The following is an 18,044-nucleotide window of genomic DNA, read 5'->3' on the forward strand; positions in this document are numbered from 1 at the left end:
CTCTCACTTGTTCAGCAGTTCCTCTTTCATTCTTCTATTTTTTCACATGTCTAGAAGTGAAGTGACAACAAAGAAAGAAAGAAGGGGAGATGTGGGTGAAGGTGAAATTACTTACCTTCCTTTCATTCCATTAATATGAGTAATGATATCTGTATAACATATTGTACAATACATTTCATAATACATGTTGGGTATTTTTGTGAAGTGATATTTTTATAAGGTATTTTATAAAAATATCCCTCATTTTAAAACATAGTTATGTAAAGTGTTGTGAAAAGTGATGTGTATTTATCATTTTTCTTCTAGTATATTTTGGAGTTTAATTTATTTGAATTGAAATCAGAAACAGAATCTATAACTTTCTTAGCACTTCGGATAGACCACTCATTTGGAGTATGTGATGATGTGGTCTTTTTTTAACAAAGGGCTGCCATATGGTGGATAAAGTAGTTCATATGATTGTTTTTGTTTTGCCATTGATGCGAGACCATAGTAGAGGATGATGCACTATTGCAAGTTGTTGTGAGATGATTATTTAAATGATTGTTGAAAGCTTCACAATCTCAACTGTAGAAAGTGAAGCATGTAGACTGTAACACCCAGACCTTGTCAAGGTCCATTTTTATATATTTTTGGGCTTATGTGTAAGAAAAAGCCCAAGACCCAAGCCCACACCCGTGTCTTTTAAACCATTAAAACCAACTGAGTTTATGATTTTCTTTTCGCCGCACCGCATGATTGCACTCTTATGCACGTACGCCTCTATAATCTCCTCAGCTTTAGGGTTTTGTTTTTGTTTTGTTTCAAACACCTATTTATTCACACGGAAACTTCACAGTTCATCGCACAACCCAACAGTTTTCTCGTCGTGCACGGCTTCATCTAGTGCGTTTTCCTCGTCCGTTTCTCCATGGCATGAACGTCCCTATCCCCACAACATTCACGGCAACAGTTGTGTAATAGATATACATATACATATATATATATATATATATATATATATACTCACGTTTAGCAGTTCATCAATTTGATAAACTAGAGTTGCCACTTACACTTTTCTTTCCCCAACAAGTCCCAGCCTATCTCTCCTACTTCACACTCCTTTCCACCATAGAAACAGCCCCTAACAGGAAGCCTCTGCCTTCCTACACCGCGTTGCATGCCGCGTGAAGCCATCGCAGTCGCCTTCTCGATGAACCTGGTCTGCACCTCCATAAGCCGTTGTGACCCACTCAACCATCAGCCGTTTAAACCTTCGCCCTTCACCTCCGTGCCCAGCCCACGCGAGATCGGCAGCCACCTGCATAGAGAACCGAAGACCCCTGTTTTTGCTCAACAAAACAGAGCACTTCGTTTCGGCCACCGTGAGTTGCAGCTTTACCACCCAGCCACTGACGTTGCCACTGTCCATCTCTCAGCTCTTTGCACAACTCCTTCCCGCACGTACGACGCTGCCGGGACAGCCACCTTCTTCTCCGCACCATACGCAGCTCCTCCATTCACGGTGAGTTTCCGTTCTCTCTTTCTCCGTCTCTCCCTCACAATCTATCTCCCTCACCGTGTTGCTCTCTCTCTCTTTCTCAGTGCTCTGTCGCGATCACCACCCACCACCACACCCAACGCCGCACACCTTCCGTCACGGTGAGCTACCTCTACCTACCTCATGCCGAACTCCCTTCCTCCCGCTCATGTCTCTTTCTGCCCCACGTGCTCAACCGCCCCTTTTTCTGTCGTAACCACCACCCTCACCACCGTAGACAACTGCCCAACTCGCCGCCCACTGAGCTCTCAATCTCTCGGTGAGCCTTTGCCTCACAAACTACTGTTTTACTTTTACGTAACATGAGTTTTTGTTAAGGTAGTTTTTGTTAACATGAGTTTACGTAACTTGGGTAATGTATTGTTTAATTAAATAAAATTACATTATTACCCTTTGAGCTACAAGTTGCGTTATGGTGTTTTAAACTTTTAATATGAGTTAGTAATCTCTAATATATTTATGTTTACAGAGACATCTTAAGTATTTTAACATGTTACTAAGTAAAGATTTATTTTAAGAGTAAACAATATTGGTGATTGTTTATTTGAGAGGTTTGATGTTCGCAGAGGAATAAGTACTCGAGGGTACAAGTATTTATTTGAGAGTCTTAGTTAGTAATTTGGTTATTTTCAGTTATTTTGATTTGATGGGTTAAAGATATTTTTGAGTCTTTTGGAGAGTTTCAATTTATTTTATTAAGAATTTATGTATTGTTCTTATGAAGGAACATAGATATTTGGTGTGAGTAAATGAATATTTTTATGGAGTTTCTAGATTATTTATAGTTGTGATTTTTGAGTTGATATTTAGGTTACAAGAGCTAACTCTCCGGACCTCCGAGAATGGGGCGTTATATAGACTGCAGTGCGTGGAGTACTGGCCGTGCGTGCTAATGAAAAGTTGGAGGGGAGGGTGGAGATGATAAGCCGATGGTCTGTGGTTGTTGTTGGGGCTGCATGCTGATGATACATGGCTATCGAATTCTTCATTAATGGCGCTAGACTACCTTGAAAAGGAAGTTCAATGCAAACTTGGCCAGAAGTTGTCTAAGCTTCCTTGAATTGGGTCATTAACACACATATGACAATGCTTTGCTGATAAGTTTTGCTATGGGTACCAAAATTATAGATAAGACTCTAATACAGGGTATTTTTGCGGCATCAAATTAACGTCGTGGTTGCATGCATGGCTACTACGTATTTTAATTTTATTTAGTAATTGAGATATTGCCTAATTGGACAAATTTCCATTTTGTTTGGTTTTCCTTAGGTTTCGACTTGTGAACTTAACCGAATGAATTTGAGTTTTGAGTATTTTCTACGTAATTTCTTCATGTGTTCCTTGAGGCTTTAGAGTTTTCTCGACTCTTTTTGCGCTTTTAATCACTTAGATCCCCTTTATAATTTAGTTGATTCACTTTTGATCAACACTAGTGGGACGACACGTGCCCAGTTCCCCTATATAGATTATTTGAAATTTGAAAAAAAAAACAAAACAAAATTGAAGTTTTCAAAAAATTAATTATATTATAGTATCTACCATGGTTAAGTTTTGGAAGCTCAATCATGGTAATGATCAATTTTTATTAATTTTTCTATTCAATTAAGTTCTCGAAAGCCAAAGTACTGCTCACATGGGAAGTGAAAGAGCACCGTGAAAGAGAAATCAGTTTCTAGAAGCAAATGAATTTTCAGAAGCATATTCCCTTTCGCCGTGAAAGGAGAAAAGCTAGCCCCTCGGGGCAAGCACCATGGGGCGTAAAGTGTTCTCACCCCAAGCAAGTACCTTGGAAAGAAAAAATGCTTGCACCCCTTGCGAGCACAATCTAGAGAAAAAGTGCTCCATGGGCGAGCATCAGGGAGAGCAAAAGTGCTAACTACCCAGAAGGCAAAGTGCTCGCACCCTAGGCGAGTACCCGAAAGAGTAGAAGTGTTTTCTGATAAAAAGGAAATAATCCTATTTTAAGTACTTATTACACTTGATTAAATAAGTTTTATTTGCAAAAAGAGTATTTAATAAACAATGCATAACAATTGGGCTATTGACATGAGTAAAGACTGATTACATATTAAAAATAGAATTGGGCTTAGTTTTACTTAACTTAGACTCATACGGGCTTAAATTCTCATGTGTGTATTGTAGGTTGAGGCCCACATCTGCAATAGGGCTTAAGTAATTCATGATATAGCCAGAGGAAAGTTGAGGCCCACGTCTGCTAACTCAAAGAAGAGGAATGGAAGATTCTAGATGGAAGTTTACGAAAAGCAAAGGAAAAGTGAGAGAGAAACGGTTACGGGAGAAGAACATGGAGGAAGAAAAATCCGTGGCACAAAGAGAGAGAGATCCTGGAAATGGGTATAAAATGGAGAGGAGGTACAAGAGAAGGGGTGTCGGTTAGGAGCAAGAATCTGTTGTTTTGTTTTACATTCCATAGCAAACCATTGAAAGTTTTTAGGGTTTCTCTTGAGTCAATTTTTCACCTTCACAATGGGGAAGATCGGCTAAGGTTAAAGCTTGGGTTGCAGTAAAAGCCTTCTTGTATTATTCATTTTTGCTAGATTTTTCATGTAGACATTCTATGCTTCCTGTTATTGAGGATCAGATTCTAAAAATTGGAAATTTGAAAGATTTGCTTGCTCTTGTTCTATTGTTGACATAAGGCACAACAAAACCTTGAATTAATCAAGGTTTCTTTCAGTCGAAGGTTAAAATCGAATCTGGTTGTAGCTACAGTGAGGAATTCTTCTAAGTTTTGGTACAGATAACTCTAAACGTGTATTTTCATATTTTCAAGTTATTAACATCTTGATTGAGTTAGTAATTGATAAGAGGTACCCATAAATTCTTTTGAAATGTTGAATCAGAGGAACGAAATATCCCGCAATCCAAGTGTTGTTAGATTGTCTTTATATTAGTAGTTGTTTTTAAATCCTGAAGTGTTTCTATATTATTGTTGCTTTTAGATCCCGAAAGTTTTCATGACCTGAAAGTAGTAAAATCAAGTATTACAACTGTTTCATTTTTACTTGCCTTACTCTCCTTAGTACTGATTTTCTTTTACTAGTTATTTCAATCTCCACCAATTGTGAATCTGAAATCCTCCATGCTCAACCATACATTCCATTGACAGTAAATAATTCAGTGTATAAATACCACTTCCATATCAAAACAGTTTCTCCTTTTGTTGGGTTTTAAATCTTTATTTTTCTAAAAATTCGATTACTTAATTTGTGAGATAGTGAAGAGTCACAAACATATTTATCCCTGTGGAAATGACCTTGGGATTTCCCTATTATTACAATTGATCCACTTCTACACTTGGGAGTGATAATTTGGAGACCATCACTTTCCCTCAAGGCAAGCGTCGAAGGAGGCAAAGTGTTTGCAACCCAAGCGAGCATCATAGAAAGTAAAAGTGCTCACATTCGAGGCGAGAACCGTAGTAGGCAAAATGCTCACATCTTGGGTGAGCATCATGGAGTGCAAAATCGCTTGTTACTCAAGTGAGCACTCTATAGAGCAAAAATGCTTGCAACCTAGGTGAGAACCACGAGACAAAGTACTTGTCACCTTGGCGAGCACCATGAAAGAGCATGAAACTCGCCACCTTGGTGACACCATGGGTGGCAAAATGCTTCTCACCATGGCAAAATGGTCCATCCTTAGGTCGATCTGGATGCAAGGCGACATCACAGTCCATCCTTGGGTCAATCTGGACCCACAACAGCACCGTGGTCCATCCCTTGGTCGAGCTAGACTCATGTCACGTCGTGGTCTATAAGTTGGTCGATTTGGACAGATGGTGATGACATGGTCCATAGTTGAGTAAATTTGGACCCATGACGGTGCTGTGGATCTCCACACCAAAGACATACGACACTACTGTTGGTTTGGTTTTGATTCGGTTGACCCACTGTAGGGTCGTGGGTTACTGGTTCTTATACCCACAACACCACAGTGGGTTTGATCATGACGATGCTCAAACTAATGTGATCTTGATGTTTCAGATGAAGATAAAACTTTTGTCTATTCTATGATTGATTGAGATATGAGATGGGTATCCAAAGTTGTAGTTGTGTAGATTTCTGATTGAATTTCAATCAACTGGTTTGATTTGGATCAAGGGTATTTATGTCCAATTTACTCTATTGTAGGCATATTTTCATCCATTTGGATGTGTAGTAGGGACCTTTTAGCCTAACTCAATAATTGTAGTAGGAGCACTTTGGTTAGCTCAATATTTGTAGTGGGGATATTTCAACCCAAAATGACATCTATTGAGGGGTATTTTGGTCCAAACCAATACATGAGTTCCTATGCCCTAGCTCTTAAACTAATTTCTTTTATCACAAATAGATTTTAGTGTTATATTTCTAGTTTTGTCCCATTTCATATTCTTTACAAGGTCTGAGGAGTAAAGTTGGATCAAAAGCATCGAAATGTCGGGCAGCTATATTTCTGAGTGTGTCAGAGCGAACACCATTTTGCTATCTCACTTTTCATCCAAAGTTCAAAGATATGGCCAAACTATACAACCAAGTGTTGGGAAGTTTGGACCCTACAATAGATTAAATTGGAGTAGCTGGATCATGATCTGCACTTTCCTCTCAAATCTTGCTTGCTTGGTTGTACAATTCTTGGGCCATCAGAATTTATTAGATAAATGGGGCTTCCCATTGGGTATCAAATGGGTCCCTTGTTAGTATTAACTGATTATCTAGTGGCGAATTAGAAGTATAATAGTGGAAGCAAAAAAAAAAAAAAAAAATGACAATCACACACACATAACATCAAGATTGAAGTGGTTCGGCTTAGAACAAGCATACGTCCACTAACGGGGTCGGTCTCCATGAATTCATTATGTAACAAAGGTGGAGTACAAGAGAGTAATCAGAAAATGTCCTCAATCCCAAGTCCCAGTACACCCAAAGACTCATTGATCACACAAAGAGAGGTTTCTCTCTATTCTGGCCGCAATACTATACAGTCCTTGTGCAAAAAATATGTTTATATACTTAACGCAGGGACTAAGTTTTATGGACATTTGCTCGAGCGAGGTGCCAAGCGAATGTCGAGGAAACAATTTGCCTAGTGTTTGCTCGAGCTGACTGTCGAGTGAGTGTCAAGCAAACAATTTGCCTAGGACTCGCTCGAGATGACTATCGAGCGAGTGTCGAGCGAACAACCTGTCTGGGGTTTGCTCGAGCGGCATGTCGAGTGGATGTGAAACGAACAATCTGTCTGAATTTTGCTTGAGTGAATTGTCGAGTGTGAGTCAAGCGAACACTCTGTAATGATGCTTTTTCAAGAGGAATCAAGCCACCATTCAACAAATCTCCACCTTGCCTTGAATTCCATCAAGCCTAAACAAAATCCATTATAGCAAAAGCTGACCCCTTCCATCAAATCCCCTAAGGGAATCAAGAACCTCGAACACCAAGCAAGTCCAACTTGTATATCGGAACTGGCTTCGTGATCATATCTCATTGATTCTCAGTGGTAGCAATATTTTGAATTGCTATCACACCTTCTATAACAGTCTCTTGAAGAAAATGATACCTGACATCAATGTACTTGGTTCTTTCATGATACATTATACCCGTGGTTTGGTCGTATACAATGTTTAACCACCATGGTAGAGTTATATAAACAACCATTATACCCGTGGCTAGGCCGTATGCTATGTTTAACCCCTATGGTAGGGTTATACACCACTATTATACCCATAGCTGGGCCGTATACCACTATTATACCCGTGGCAGGGTGATGAGAACCAAGGTGGGCCTAGTCTTAAAGATCAGGGAGTTCATTCCCGCGAGTTCATATCACAGGGCCTTAACAGAAACAGAATAGAACATCATCAGAACGAGATCAAATTCAGATACAAAATCAGAAATTCATGCCATGGTTTTCAGATGACATATCATATCAAAACATAATACTGAATAGTTTTAGATCATCTCACATATTCAAGAATAACAGAAACAAAACTTCTTCATTTAATCAAAGCAAAACTTTTTGGATCTCATATTCGCTTTTTTTCACAGTTCAGAAATAGAAAGCTAAAATCAGCTCATGTCTATGTTAGTTATGAAAAAAAGTACTTCATTCTTATACAGATTTCATGAGTAAATGCAAAACAAATAACTGAGCTTGTTTCACATTTCTTTTCAAAACAAACATGCATATTTTAAAAATCAACATCGTTTAATTATCTTTTTATGCAAAAACTAGTATAGAAATCCCGCTTACCTAGACGTCTTAGCCTTTAAAAAATTTTCTCATCAATGCAGAACAAATATTAATCATCACCTACAAGATAATCATGTAATTCCCGTAAATTTTCAATCGAACACGTATTTCAATATTTAAGTCTAAGATGCTAAAATAACCTATTTTAATTCCTCAAAAACCTAAATTCTCAATCCCTAAAAATATCATTCTTCCCAAATTTCTCAGTATCCAACTTAATCTTATATTTATTTCCTTTATAAGCTATATATTTTTAAAAAATAAAAGTTTCAAACTCTTATAAAATGAGCATTAGACTTAAAAATATAAAACTCACCTAAAAGGATGTTTTAGGAAATAAATTGGGAAGTTAAAAAAATTTACAAACAAAGTTTATGAAACAGAAAAGAACCTAGAACATACGTAAGAACTAAGCTCACCGAGAGAGAGCTGGATCAACTGTGATAGGGACTCGGAGCTGGACGTCGACAGAGATGGATAGCTAAGATGAATTCTTCGGCGAGCTTGGAGGTAGAGCACTCTGAGAGAGAGAGAGTGATGAGAGAGAAACCATGTGATGAGATAGAGAGAGGTAATAGGATGAGTAAGCCAAGCGTGAGAGAGAGATGAAGCTCACCGTGAGACTGAGGTGGCGTGCGGAGGATTGGGAGTGATGGGAAGTTTTCACCGGCAGTTTTTATGGGGTCTCAACGTGATGGAGTTCTCAATGGGGGTGGTTGTTTTGTCTTACAGTGGGGAAATACCTCCCATGTTTTGGCGTGGTGCAACAGGGCACACTCGTCCAAGGTTTCAGTGGCTGGCACGGTGGTGATCAGAGAGAGGAGATTGCGATGCGATGGCTTAAAGCTATTGAACATGCGTTGACTTGGACTGAGTCAACCTTGTTGCTGCCATTACTAATCTGATTCTGTTCTACCAACAACCTTATTGAAATTGGATCTCCAACTAGCCCCACATCTGCTTACCTTGTTATCCCCAGTTGGTATCACAGAGTGAATGAGATTTGTGACAGAGGTTTTACTGCCAGCAATAGCATTAGAACCACCCACCAGATCCTCCTCAAATTTGTCACATGAATTAGGAATAGGATCCTCAACATTCCTTTGTTGTGCCTCATCTAGAAGGCTACTTTCCAAAATTGGGTTACTACCCATAAATCTCTCTCTTTCCTGTAAAAGCAAGGTTTCTTGATTTTCTCCCAGGATTGTGGTTTGGCCCTGAGATTTTGCAACATCTTTTGGGGTAGTAAACAACTTTCCATCTGAATCATTCTCTCTGTCCACGTCATCATCATCATCCCTACGCTCAGAGCCGTGTGCTTTCGATGAGGCAGCACCTCCCTTGCCACCCTTTCCTTCCTTGGACACTTCTCTTTGGATTGATGCACATAACCATGCACCATATTGGGCTGCATGAGCACCATGCATAGATTTCCTGAATTTTCTGAGCACTTTGATGCACCATGTTTAATGGTGCCACAATGAAAGCATAATGATGGCAGCCTCGCATATCAGAATGCAATCCAAACTTCAATACCATTCAATGAAAGAAGAGTACCTCTCATTAGAGGTTTGAAAATGCTCATCGCAGCTTTGACTCTCAAGTAAGGGCCCCAACCAATCCCATCTTCATCCACATCAACTTCCATTACTTCCCCCACCATACTGCCTATTTTTTTACCTACCATTCTTGTCATGCCACCAAGAGGGATATTGTGACATTGGATCCACATAACTTCTCTATAAAAAAACAACGTCCTTTGGTGCAGCCAGGCCATTAAAATCCTTTAAACATAGTAGGTTACGATCAAATGTCCAAGGTCTACCTCTTTTCACCTTCTCCATATCATGGACACTGCTGAACTCAATAAGAAACAGGTTGTCTCCTACGTTTTTGAATAGCACATCTTCCTTTGGCTTCCAGACTTTGATCATTGTGGCTTTGAAAGCCTCTTTGTTGATAAGCTTTTCTGCCACCATAAGCCCTATTAGACAGAGTTTCCCATGTCTAGCCACCACATCTTCCACCAAAACATCAACCAAGACTTCATTCTGTTCAGCCTCATTTAGTTTAAAGTTGCTCCATCTCTTAAGAATTTCGTTAGCCATCTTGAAACTCCTCCACAGTTTGTTAGACCAAACCAGGAGACTAACTTGTTGACGGCAAGAAAGACCTCCTCAGCGAGTGTGACGCCCCGACTCCCACATACGAAAATACGGGAATTGTGATGTCGGGATGATGACAACACGAGTCACGCATCCCAACGATAAGTGCCAAGTGTGTGTACATGCAGAAAGTGTACAACAAAAATGCAGTGGATAATTCAAATATGTAACGCCCGTCTTTGTGGTGAGACTTTTTATAAAATCATTTTAGAAAAGACGACGGGAGTTATCGTTCGATTTAAAAATATTTGCATCCATACCTAGGGTGGAAGACTCTGCATTATAAAATAAAATATGCGTTGCGAATAAAAGAGATTTACAGTGGAAAACATTAATTTTAAATAAAAAGGCATCTCATACATTTAAACACTCATGCCTAGACTTCCATGCTCTTCCCCATGGGCCGTATCCATCTTGATGCGTACTTCTCATTCAGTTCTTGTGGGGGGGGGGGGGAGGGGCATATATAAAAACTAAAATGAGTTGATGACTCGTAAGCATTATTTCATACAATTAAAATATAAAAATATAGGTTTTCATTCATGCATTCATCATTCATATATACTATACGTACATGCATACATGCATACGTGCGTTCGTTTGAAAAAATCACTAGAATTGGTTTTCTTTAAGAAGGGGCTTTCTTTCGTAAAATGTGTCTCCCGTCAGTGCCTTCATTTCTTAAAGAGTTCATGCATTCATGCATTCATACATTCATACTTTCTTATCACTTTCATTGGCCGGTACACACTGGTACGCCCCGTGTGTTGGGGTTAGCGGTTTTCCTTTGGACCCGGACTCCGCCGGTGGCCACGAGTTGGGAATCCCTTTTCAGTCAGGGGCAGCACTGGGTGCACTACCAATACTACTTACTCGGCATTGCAATCTGTCATTCATTGGTACCCTTTTCATTCATTCATATGGCCGTTACGTATTTTTATACATTTCATGCTTTCATGCCTTTCTTTGCTTTTCATTCATTCATTCATGTCAGCTCTAAAGAGCTGGAGCTTTCATTCTTTCATGTGCATGAGCATGAGCTTTCATTCTTTTCTTTTCTTTTATTTAACAGTCATTTTATGAGAAAACATTCATTTTATGAGAAAACATTCATTTTCATGAGAAAACATCATTTCATGAGAAAAACATCATTTGGGGCGTAAGCTCGAAAATCCTCTTTCATGCCATGCATTTTCGTGGAAGATACATATAATAGATACCGCGTATAGTCATCCATTCACATGCGTACAATTAATACTTTGGGTGCGTAAAAAGGGGCTGCCAAGGAGGGTCGTACATACGTATACATTTGAACGCTTATACTTAGCATGCTTTTCATAAAAACATCTTTCGTGTCGTTTAGTAAGGAAGAAGCATTTCGTTTTCATTTCTTGTATTTTAGAAAAACTCTAGAAGAGTATGAACGTAATACTTACCTGGACTCCATGCTACTTTTATATCATGCAGTCCATTTATGTGCGTGTCAGATGGCAACCTGCATGCATACACATAACCTTCACGTCATTTTCTATCTAATGCATAAGCAACTTAAACTATAATTAGAGCTGCACTTCACTTGGAACGCTCTCCTTCTATCTCATGCTCTTACGTGTCCTTTACTATGCTAACACCTTCGGGGACCACTTACGGTCAGTATCTCTTCCCAACTTGACGGTCTTGCCTCGAGTGCTCATCACTAAAGTGAATCTGTGATTCACCTTAGAATTAAGACACTAAGACATTCGTCTTCCTTTTCCTGTTAATCACATTCCGACGCATGATTCCGACTGACGGAATCACACATCCCAATCCTAACAATACACCCATCGTTGCCTCTATGCATCTTAGCCCATACTAAATCCTCATTCCCATCCATCCAAGCCACACGGCTCTAACCCAACTCTGAGGCTTAAGCACCATGTAACTGTGCTCAGGACAGATTACCCATAACATATGGTGAATCCGTCTGGCACATGTGTTTAACCAGATCACACATGTACCTTACTCCTTATCACCTAAGACCAACATATAACATGTTGATCACCTGCTCGTAGGGACAAGGGCCATACTCCGAAACCAACATTTCTTAACCCGGTTAGCATAACTCTTCATGCTACCCGTCTCTTTTGATAGTTCATTCCAACACTCAACACGAAAAGACTCCATTCACAACTACGCCTTATGTCACGTCATATAGCTCGAGACTACTCCCAAGCTACACCGTAACCTTGTCACATCACCTGACATCCCACTAGCCATTCTTACGCCAACTCCTAACTCATCATGAGTACGGTTCTTCACGTACTCCTATCACATCGTGACATCTCGTCACGACCCCGCTGCGCCATTCCTACGCTAACTTCTCACCTATCATAAGCACGACTGTTGATAACTATGTCACTTCGTGATATTCCCCAGTCATGCTTCCGCTGCGCACTCTTACACTTGTTCTACTACTTCACCCATACTCTTAGCCATAAGTCAATTACGGTGAAACCTGTCACCTTAGACTACAGGCCACATGACAGTTACTTTTGGACACTATTCCACAGTTCCCGACACTACTCACCATGCTCTACGCCCATCAATCACACAATCATCCTTATCTCTGCAACACACTACACAATGTGTCGCTGCACCTCTTCGAGTACACTCCATGTATACTTCATTTTCACACGCTACGCCACATCACTACTATGGCGTACACGCCATATGGTGCATCACTCCATCACATGGAGTACACTCCGCGTGTACTCCTTTCATACACACTATGCCACACATAGAGTACACTCAGCGTGTACTCTTCCCATTCCACATGCCACGTCACCAATACAACACATACTCCACAACTACACTACACAACATAGTCCACAACACTTCACAGCGCACTACACAGATATGCCCAACACTTAACTACACAGCACATCACAATACAACGAACTCTACAAATACTAACAGCACAGTCTACAACCTAATCAACTAATCAACATCTAACATAGATAACGAGGGATAAAGGGTTATACCATCAATGGGATAACCCATGCGTTGCTCACTGATCGTCACGGTCGATGATGTTGGAAGGGTCGTACGGGGTGGCTAACCCACGTACAGTGGCTGTTTGGGCGTTTGGATAGCTAAGTGTGGTCTTGGAAGGGCTCGTGGTGGCTTTGTGATGGTGGCAAGGAGCGTAGCACGACGGAACTTGCCATGTGTAGTGGCGATCAGTCATGCGCAGTGACTGTCCACCGTGCGTAGTGGCTGCCCACTACATAAGTGGTGGTTCGGGCTTAGGGTTAGACCAATGGAGGTCAAGGGAGGCTACTGGTGGAGCCGTGGAGGCTCGGTGGTGGTAACGTCGGTTACGGTGGTGGAAGGGAAACTGGCCATGTGTGAGGGGGAGAGATGTCGTGAGAGAGTGAGGGAGCGTAGGTGGCAGATTGGGGCCATGGGTGGTTGGGATGGACCAGTGGTGGCCTGAGGATGCTGGAGAGGGTGGTCACATGCTGTGGGTGGTGGCGTACGGCGGTGGATGGGGAGAACCCGTGCAAGAAAGAGGTGGACTTCGTGGGGCAAACGACAGGGAGATGGAGGTCGAGCTCGCTGGAGGAGGATGGCCGGTGGGAGGGGAGGCTACCATGGAGGTGGTGGCGCCGGAGGATGGCGCATGGCGGCGTAGCAACATCAAGCCCATTCGGGTTGTACACTGCCGAGAGAGAGGAAGATAGAGTTTGAGAGAGGGAGATTGGTGTGGGGGGAACTCGCTGGAGTGAGGTGGTGCCGGTGGAAGGGGCGGTGAGGCTCACTGGCGCAAGGCATCAGGCTGGGCAGTGGAGGAATCAGGCATGGGGGAGAGCTGCTTACGACGTACGCTGAAGGAGAGGGAGGAGAGAGAGGGGGAGGGAAAAGTGAGGGAGAAAGAAAGAGGGTCTGGGTATTTAATCCAGTCCCATCGTCTTGGGATCTTCAAAACGATCTAACGATGGAGAATTAAAACACTGACTTAAATGCATAAACGTTAACTTAATTAAAAGTACTAAGAGGAATTAAGGTAGAATATTATTTAAAATAATATTCCTTCATCATTAATAAAATGATGAAATCTTACTTACATATTTAAGAGAATAAAACCATTAAATTAATTTAAAGATTTTATCATTATTTAAATCACGTAATATTTTAAATAACTGGAATAATTTATATAAAATAATTCCCCACAATTATAATATTTTTGGAGCTCTTCAAAGATATTATAACTGAGTTATTTAAAATATTACTTAGTTAAATAACGATGGGAATATTCTATTTAAAATACACATAAATTCAAAACACAAAGCTAGCTTTAGAAATCACATAGTATATTTGAAAACACGCAATCGGGGTTTGGCACTCATAACGAGGCTTGCAGTTGTAAGAAGGAAGGGCTGGCTGTTGCATAATTTCCGTCCTCAGAGTTTGCTAACGTCAGAAAGAAGAAACCTTACGTCAGAAAGAAAGAATGTGCGTCAGAAGGAAGGAACGATGTGTTATATTATGCCGACTAAGTACCAGAATTGTTTAATACAAATTCACTTAAAACAAAACTTTTTAAAGAGTAATACAGTTATCCCATAAAAACATAATAATTCCAAAATATATAATTCAACAAGCGAGAAACAAATCGCAAACATGAGTGAGTGATCCCAAATCACTCCTCCGGCGGAGCCAAATCCTCAGGCTCAACATCCTCATCATCTGCATCAAAATCTGCAATACCATAAAACGGTACCGCAGGTACGTAATAATCCAAACAACCCACAAGATAAAAATGTATTAATGTAACCAACAATTATGTATGCATATGATGAAATATGCATTAGACCCAAAAACATTATTTTCTCTGAAAATGATTATTTTCCAACGCACGTTAAAAATCTCATTTGACCCAAAACATGGCATGAATAAAATCTACAATTTTCCTAGAAAATGACCCAACATAATCATTTAACGGACACTGTACGCAGGAATCACAGGCGGGACTATACCCTAATTCCGATCCAACTCTGACTCCGACTCAGACTTTACCCTCCGACTCTAATTCTGATATTGTATATATTTTATAAAATAAAAAATATGTATTTTTATATATTGATCATATATATTTTATATAACTATAACTTATATAGTTAGTTAAATTCATTAATATACTAGTATGAGCAAATTATTATAAACTAATATACTTATGATATAATATAAATTGACTAAATTAACTTATAATAATTTAGTATATGTAAATACCATACTATTTTTACGATGTAACACTAATTAAAATTACCGAAGTACCCTTGTGTATTTATGCAGCGAAACTATTTACTAATTCACTCAACAAATTTGTTAGATCTTAATCTTGCAATTATTTAATCAAATGAACATATAAAGTAAATAAATAAATTACATGACGCAACAATTGGTATCGAAGGGAAACCCTTTAAAAACTCTTTAGAGATAAAACACTACGGGGCAGCCAAACCCAACAAATTCAATTTCATTATTTGAAAATCAATTACAAGTAAAACTCAATTACAAAATTTTTGTTAATTGACACTCTTATTTGACCAGACAAATGACCAACTTGTTTTCTACCGCAGTAGCAGTCATAACCTCTGACGATCTTCAAACATTGGCTTTTCTCCTAGAATTTCAGTGGCTGAAACTCGATCAATCAATTCTCTAACATGGAGCACGATCACACTCTTTGAGAGAAACAATATGAAAATTTTTTAAGGAATTCTTTCACTAAAATATGCACTTGAAAGTGCTCTAGAAAATATTTGGATCTGAATCTCTGCAGATCCTAACCAATAGGATCTCTTAAATAAACAATCTGAAAATCAATTCCAATTGCTGTAGGATTCTGCTAACGGAACAAATCTGATAGGAGTTTGATTTGTAGTAGGATTCTGCGGACGGGCTCTGTCTGTTAGGATTTTTAGGTGTAGTAGGAATCTGCTGACACCTGGCGCCAAGTCTTCTTATCAGATATATATTTTATTCAACTGGATAATTTTAGACTCATTGAAACTCGATTTTCCTACTTATAATTTGGTGGGTAATTCCTAAAACCAATCTCTCGCGAAGACGTATTTTGACGGAATGCTGACACTCGCGATAACTCTTCACTGTTGTAATAGATTTCAGATTAGCCTCTTCTTTGGATAAGTGCATATTCCTTGGGACTCGATTTTCCCACTTATGACTTATCTAAACAACCTCTAAAACCTCTTAGATAAACTTAATATTGTTATAGATAAAATTAATAAATAATTTACATTCATCCAAAATTACCAACATAATGATATGATAAATTCTATTATTTTAGTCACATAATCCTGTGCAAACTTATCAACTTAGTCACCTAGTCTTAATCAAACTTTTACATCTACAATCTTCCCCTTTGGCGGATTGGTGACAAAGTCAACTTGATGAATGTCTCGCATCTACAATCTCCCCCTTTGGTGGATTGGTGACAAAACCAACTTGATGAATGTAAAGTGTACCTGAGACCAACACAATTAGCGGATCAAGATCTCGTGAAGAAAATCTTAATACAATAATGAGAAGAAATGACATAAAACACTATTTGAAATTAGTCTCAACAAAATCAAATGTTAGTTGTAATCTAAACCTATTAAAATAGTGTTCTAGTCATCATCAATAACTATGTTCAGTACTTAATTCTCCCTTTCAATATTTTGCTGCTTTTTCTCAAATATATAGTTCTCCACGTACTTTGGGGTCGAAGGCGCCACCTTTCTTGTGATCTTATTTATATTTGCAAAGCGTCTTTCGATATGGAAGTTGGTTCGAAAGATATTCACATTGCTGACGTGGTAAATTTTGATTTAGAAAACTCAAATTAATAAATTTTTCTTGAAAATTATACCATATCAATATAATTATATATGTTAAGGACACATGACTGACCTGCATATAAATTAAATTCCCACTCATAAAAAAATATCAAAACATTAATAATTTTAAAGTAAGTTGATGTACCCGATTCACGCATGAATGATGTTTGGCATGTTAATAAATATATTTGCATATAGATATATTTATTTTTATTAAAAAAATGAGAGCATTGGTGGTGGGGATTTCATAAGACCCTAGTACGGCCTGCAATTAATATAATTTATAAGCTGGGAAAGCATATATAAGACGAAAGGTTGTAAAAGCTACTTAGCTATACAGCGTTACAAGAGGAAAAATAATAATAATAATAATAAATAAAAGGAAATTTTGCTATCACGCAATGCTACTTGTTTATACTATGGAATACAGTGAAATGAAGTTCACACCAAGTGGGATGAAGGTCCCTAGCTAATATCATAACAATAGGCAATACTGGGTGAGTTCGAAAAAGAGAAATATTAGATAGCTTACTTTTCTCCCTCCTTTATACTTTCCTCTCCAGTACTACCTCTGATCTAATGATAGTGGAGAGAAGAGCTAGTAGCAATGAGAGAAGTACAGCCCATCGCAAGTAGGATTAAAAAAGTAGAGACAAACTTATTATATAGTTGTTCAAGGTATGAGAGCACGAGAGCCCTTCCAACTATAAATATTCACAAAAGAAGAAGAAGATCAACAAGATTAAAAATGGAAGGAAATGAAAACCGACCGAGTGGTCAATAAAAGGACCGTCATGCGCAAAGAGGTGTACGTTTTGTTTTTCTCATATCCATTGAGAGAACTAACTCAAAATTAGGACTGCACAAAATTTTGAAAATCCAACTCATACTCCGATTCTAATAGGTTGGAGTTAGATGTGGCATTGTACCGACTCTGACTCCGATCCAACTCCGACTCCGATTCAGACTTTACCCTCCGACTCTAATTCCGATATTGTACATATTTTATAAAATAAAAAATATGTATTTTTATATATTGATCATATATATTTTATATAACTATAATTTATATAGTTAGTTAAATTCAATAATATACTAGTATGAGCAAATTATTATAAACTAATATACTTATGATATAATATAAATTGACTAAATTGACTTATAATAATTTAGTATATGTAAGCACCATACTATTATTAC

The 18,044-nt window shown here is 38.8% G+C and overlaps 1 long non-coding RNA gene across 1 annotated transcript; it reads left to right on the top strand.

Moving 5' to 3' along the window:
* Positions 1-210: 210 nt before the first annotated feature.
* LOC121239997 lies at positions 211-15,922 on the top strand. Its single transcript, XR_005935425.1, has 3 exons — positions 211-220; positions 5,956-5,959; positions 15,785-15,922. It is a non-coding gene; the product is annotated as an uncharacterized LOC121239997 (long non-coding RNA).
* Positions 15,923-18,044: the final 2,122 nt, after the last annotated feature.

This window comes from Juglans microcarpa x Juglans regia, chromosome 7D (genome assembly GCF_004785595.1).
Source record: "Juglans microcarpa x Juglans regia isolate MS1-56 chromosome 7D, Jm3101_v1.0, whole genome shotgun sequence".
Lineage (NCBI taxonomy): Eukaryota > Viridiplantae > Streptophyta > Magnoliopsida > Fagales > Juglandaceae > Juglans > Juglans microcarpa x Juglans regia.